We start from the raw sequence: 6,652 nt of genomic DNA, 5'->3' as shown, positions 1-6,652 counted from the left end.
AATTTGATTTTCAATGCTCACATTGCCGACGCTTTTACGACGCTTTGTAAAGCATCGAAAATAAAACTAACGACGCTTATAAGCGTTGGTAATGCCTGATTTTCTTGCAGTGTAATAACATCAACAAAATCACATGATTAGTAGGGCTACAAATTTAACATCAACAAAATCACATGATTAGCAGGACTGCTAATTGGAATACTTGGAGCCGAAACTTCAAATTGTTTGATTTGCTTTATTAGCCTTCCTCAATCTCAACAGTCCATCTTAAACATTGAGATTAGATCAAAAAGATATGAAACCAGGAATACCAAGAGGCTATGTATCTATCAGTTGATCATAGCGTAAGCAAATCATAATTGATCATCACGGACAACTTTGTCTCTAACAAAATATAAATCAATCACCATATGCTTCATTCGAGCATGACCAACAAGGTTGGTTGTCAGATATATTGCACCAATATTCCTACACCACGATCATTATCAATACCGATGTGTTAGCAAGAGCATGATACTTGACCTCAATGCTCGACCAAGCAAGTATATATTTTTTTTTCTAGAGCTCCAAGAAATTATGCTGGACTCGAGAGATATTTGTAAAAGAAACAGGCAAGAGAACTGTAGAGAGAACAGAGGAAGCTTGAAGAAAAACTCTCTTCATTCTCATTAAGTTCTTCTTACATGATACGCCTTATTTATAACATTACATTGACTGAATAACCGACTAACAGAGAAGATAACGAACTAACTAAAATCAGTTAAAATGGTTAAGGTAGTTAGTAGCAGAGTTCTTGAAGTTCTTGGAGTTCCGGAAGTAACTCGAAGTTCTAGAAGTAAGTCAAAGTTCTAGTGTTTCTCAATATTTCCCCTCAAGATAGAGTATATAGACTGTGCACACGTCTTGCACATCAAAACATGAAACCGATTTGCTCCAAGCGCCTTCGTTAACAAATCAACAAGCTGTAGATTTCATGATACATGAAGGGTTCGAATTATTTCCAGTTTAAGTTTCTCTCTCACAATGTGGCAATCAATCTCGATTTGTTTTATTCTCTCATGAAACACTGGATTAGCAGCAATATGTAACGCTGCTGAATTATCACAAAACAACAATGCCGGTTTGGTATGTTGTACATCAAAATCTTTGAAGAGGTTGATTAACCACTGAATTTCACAATATATGGAGGCCATGGAACAGTATTCTGCCTCTGCAGAAGATCGAAAAATGGTGTGCTACTTCTTTGATTTCCATGAAATGAGAGATTTACTAAGGAATATATAGAACCCTGTGACCAATCGACGCATATCTAAGCAAGACGCCCAATCTGCATCGCAAAATGCAATTAAATGATGCTCGGAATCTGACGGAAAAAATAAACTTTGTCCCGGTGTAGCCTTCAAGTATTTTAAGACTCGATATGCAGCTTTCAAGTGCGGTTGTCTTGGTGATTCGAGGAACTGACTTAAAGCCTGCACAGAGTAATTTAAATCAGGCCTTGTTATAGTAAGATATAGTAGTCTTCCTACTAATCGTCGATAAACTGTGGGATCTTCAATCAACTTTCTCTCATCAAATCTGCTTAGTTTTAAGTTTTGTATCATAGGACATTTCACCGATTTTGAACCAAGGTATCCAACATCCTCCAAGATCTCTAAAGCATACTTCTGTTGGCACACAGAGATTCCTTTAGAGCTTCTTGCTATCTCAAGGCCAAGGAAGAATTTTAAAACTCTCGGATCCTTGAGTTTGAATTGTGCATCAAGAGTTTTCTTGAGATTGTCTACGTATGGACTGTCATTTCCTGCAATGATTATGTCATCGACATATACAAGAACTGCAATGTAGGAGCATTCATTTTTCCGCGTAAACAAGGAATAATCTACTTTTGACTGAATGAAACCTTGTGATATAATGAATGAAGACAGCTTGGCGAACCACTGTCTTGAAGCTTGCTTCAGCCCATACAAAGATTTGTGCAAATGACAAACCATCTTCTTATCTTTCTCCCCTTGAAATTCATATCTTGGAGGCAAGTTCATGTACACTTCTTCATTTAAATCCCCATGTAGAAATGCATTGTTGACATCAAGTTGGTATAAATGCCAATTTTTAATTGTAGCAATTGCTAGTAGTGTTTTGACTGTGACCATTTTAGCAACCGAGGAGAAAGTGTCATGGTAGTCTAGGCCAGCCTGCTGAGTGTATCCCTTTGCAACTAACCTCGCTTTCTTCCTTTCCTCAGTCCCATCTGCTTTAAATTTTGTCTTGTAAACCCATTTGCAGTCTACTGCTTTCTTCCCTCTGGGTAATGAAGTTATAGTCCAAGTATGATTATCATTGAGTGCCTTTAGCTCAGCTTCCATTGCTTTACACCATTCAGGGGACGCAGAAGCTTCAATATGGTTCTTTGGATCAGTTGAAGAGGAAATAGATAAACTGAAAGCACGGTGTGATGAGGAGAGTCTGTTGTAGTTTAGAAAAGCTGAGATATCATAGGGCTTTCTCGATTCTGCATGGGACTCTTGCTGATTTTGGAGTAATTGAAAGGAATGAGCTGAAGATGCCAAGCTGCAATGGTACCCTTTCAAATATGCAAGGGGCTGCTTGATCCTAAGAGATCGCCTAAGGTGTTGAGTAGGTGCAGGAATAGGCATTGGTGTTGTCTCTGAAATCAGCATAGGATTGAGCTAGAGGACCTCCTAAGAGGATGATTTGGAAAGGAGACAATTGATAGCTTTGATGTGAATAGGGTGAAGAGAGAGGAGTGAAATGAACTTGATTATTAGGCGTGCCATTGAGCATGCCAGTGGGCATGCCGGTTTTAGCATTTGGTGAAGAGAGGTAGTCTTTGGGTTTAGTTGGATGCCACTGATCATAGTAATGATAGATGGGGAAAATATTATGTCACAAGATTGGGATGTAGAGTTCAATGTAGGGGAAACATCACTCTAAACTATTATGTCAGTCAACCTTTCATTCAATCAAAAAACTGTTCAAAAGCAAAACACTATGGTTCAATTTCGCAAGAAAGATAGACCCATCTGCAGTCATTGCGGAAAACCAAGTCATACAAGGGATAAATGTTACAAGCTCCATGATTTTCCACCCGGGTTTAACTTCACAAAGGGCAAAGTTTCTGCAGCAAATCAAACTTCCAATTGTATTGCGACCCCAAACTCCTTGTGTGACTACTCTAAACTGAACATCACTCCGGATCAGTGCCAAAAGATCCTTTCGATCTTGCAGCCCCAACTACAATCTTATGGGATGACTTTTGCCACAAAAGAAGCTCTAGAACCTTTGGTGAATCAGGTTGGAAACTTACAACTGGCAACCAATAGAACATGAGCATCATCCATTCCAAGTTTTTCAGGTAAAATCACCCATCCAATGACTGCTCTTGCTTAAAATCAATGCCATGTTCCTTAGATTATAGAGACCGGAGCCATAGACCATATGGTGTGCTCCATCTCTTATCTATCCACAATTACGGGAAGTATAAATGCCACTATCAGATTTCCTACCGGTGAATGGACCTCTGCAACACATGTGGGAACTGTGAAAATTTCAGAGTTGCTCACCTTAACAAATATCCTTTGTGTTCCAAAGTTTTCGTTCAATCTTGTCTCTGCCAGCAAACTCATAAATTCACATAAGTGTTGCCTGATATTTCTGCCAAAATGTTGTGTCATATAGGACCTGTTGAATTGGAGGACAATTGGATCGGGGAGACTTGAAGATGGTTTATATCAAGATGAACATTTGTTGAATAACCATTGTAAAATTTGCCCATTGGCCAAACAACAAAGGCTGAGTTTTACTCACGGTACCCACATCTCAAGTTCAGCCTTTGAATTAGTTCACTGTGACATATGGGGTCCCTTTCTTACAGCTTCACTCGATGGTTCAAGATATTTCCTCATAATTGTTGATGACTATAGTAGAAGCACTTGGGTCTACCTCATGCAATTCAAGTCACAAACTAAGGATATCATTTAGTCCTTCTATGCTTTAATCAAGACTCAATTTTCAGCTAAGATAAGGATAATTAGATCAGATAATAGTAGGGAATTCAACATGAAAGAATTCTATGCTTCAAAGGGAATCATCCATCAACTTAGTTGTGTGGACACTCCTCAACAGAATGGGGTGGTAGAGAAAAAACACCAACACATTCTTAATGTGGCAAGGGCATTAAAGTTTCAAGCAAACCTATCCTTAAATTTCTGGGGAGAATGCATCTTAACTGTAGTCTACCTTATCAATTGGTTACCGACTCCAAAATTATCTGGGCTATCATCCTATGAAGTCTTGTTTGGTTCAAAACCTTCTTATGATCCCTTGTGGGTGTTTGGTTTCTTTGTTATGCTTCAACCCTAAAAAGATTTAGGTCCAAGTTGTTGGAAATTGTGCCCTAAAAGTCAATCGTCGGCCTGTTGATGATGGAATTGTATATGAATTAATGAATTGATTAAAGGTTATTTGGCATTATTCATCGCATATATTCTATACATCTTTTTGAACTCTTGTAATGTGATGAAGTTCTTAGGACTCTTTTAAGAGATAAAGGAGGATTTGTCTATGAGTCCTTAAACCAGTTCGCAACCACACGACATGCTATTACTAGGATAATAGCATTATCAAGAATAGGTCGTTGTGTGCCATATCGTTGGTTGTCCTCTTAACCAAGGAGTGTAGAGATACTGATATGCCACACAGGTGAAGTGTAGGAGTACATTTCATTGAACGTGACTAGCTCCGGAACGCTCTGCTATCAAGAGATGTTCCAAGTGGATATGGGTATATGTGTCCCAACGACTTGAGATCACCATGGTGACTAGCAAGCAACTCACTGTACTTTGTACCGGACTATCTGAGTTTCTAATTCAGTGACCGAAGGTTACTGGGTACAGTCAAGTACTTGCAAAGTCGGTGTGTGAGTCAAGATGAAATTGACCCCTTCTGGTGACAGGAGATAATGCCCTTGTGTTCAATTTAGCAAAATCTTGGCTAGGGTAATCCTTGTGAGGAGTCACAGGATTTATAAAGTTGAAACACATTATGGATGAACTGATTAAAGAGTTGACAGTGAACTCTAAAGTCATCCTGAGCATTTGGAGTCATAGGGGTGAATTATACGGTAACCATAGTCCAAGGGTTCTTGAATATTGATTTGTAATCATTCGGCCTATTCGGACGTCGGGTACGATTGCTAGATGGTCATTTCAATTAGTACAGAAAGTTATTTTTGTGCTACCAGCTTAGGTTTGAACCTATGGGGACATACGTATAGAAGTTTCTAGGCTGATCAAATGGCTGATCAACAATTAAGAATCATCCAGAGGTACATCGGTCAATTCGATTGACAAAATACCCTAAGCAAAGGTCGCATTAAAATAATTATTAAGTTATTGGAGGATTAATTAGCAATTAGATTGCTAATGAACTCAATTTGATTCAGTAATTAGGCTTAGGTTGAGCAAAATTGAATTGGATTCGATTTGAGCTACATCAGAATTTGATCTAATCGTATTAGGTTCAACGCAAGTGGATTGAGCTTGACCCAATCGATGGGACTTGATCCAATTAGATTGGGCTTGATCCAAATCAATTAGAAGACCTTATTTGGTGAGGATTATGAGTCCAAATAATCAAAATTGGATAAGGAGAAAATTTCTAAATTTTAGGAACCCACCTTATCTTTCTTGGAGAAAAATGACACCTTGATTTATTCCCAAAATTTCTCACATCTATCCTCTTTATTTTTGGCCAAAAATTAGCGTGAGAAGAGAGGAGGCGTGGGGCTATATTTTCTATAAAAATGGAACCTCAAATCTTCCTAAAAGGATTAAGATGAAATTCCTAAGTTGTAGAGATTGCATGGTGCATGAAATAGGGTGGTCTGCTGAACTTTGGGCGCATAAATTCCTATCTTTTAGGGATTCAAAATGTACGAAATTAAGATATATTTATCTCCTCTTAGCTGCTGAATCACCAAAATGTTTTGGGGATTTTATCAGCCAAATTAATTGGCTAAATTAGGTGTGAGGCGTCGGGGGATCTTTTGGCTATAAAAGACCCCCACGCCTAGGGTTCGATAAATACTATATTTAGAGGTTTCAAAAAATTTTGAAAAAATTATCTGAGGGCCGCCATCCCTTCTCCTCCTTCTTTCTCATGTCCATCCTCCATCTTCTTGAAGAAAAATCAAAGGTTGAGTATTTAGAAGGAGAAAGCTTCAGCCATTGTAGCGTTCCTGCGCGAGCTAGCACTCCCGTGGAAGATGATCTACCTAAGGCTTCTTGTGGACAATCTATAGATATTTAAATCATGGTTATTATTTTTATTGTAGGGATCTGATCTCTAGCATGCACGAAAATTAAATAGTTTAATTTTTAAATGCTTCCGCTGTAATTTTTGAAAATAAATGCATGCAGCCTGCAAGAGTTTTTTTAAATGGATGCTTCTGCAGTAGGATCTATTATGTATGCCATGATATGTAACAGACCAGATGTGGCATACTCACTAGGAGTAGTAAGTAGATACCAGTCTGATCCAAGTAACAACTACTGGAAGGTTGTAAAAATCATCCTTAATACTTAAGAAATACTAAGGACCAGTGACTTGTCTATGGAGATACTGACTTGAA

The sequence above is a fragment of the Phoenix dactylifera genome, unplaced genomic scaffold (assembly GCF_009389715.1).
Source record: "Phoenix dactylifera cultivar Barhee BC4 unplaced genomic scaffold, palm_55x_up_171113_PBpolish2nd_filt_p 001092F, whole genome shotgun sequence".
NCBI lineage: Eukaryota > Viridiplantae > Streptophyta > Magnoliopsida > Arecales > Arecaceae > Phoenix > Phoenix dactylifera.
Note: the sequence above shows the minus strand (reverse complement) of the source record.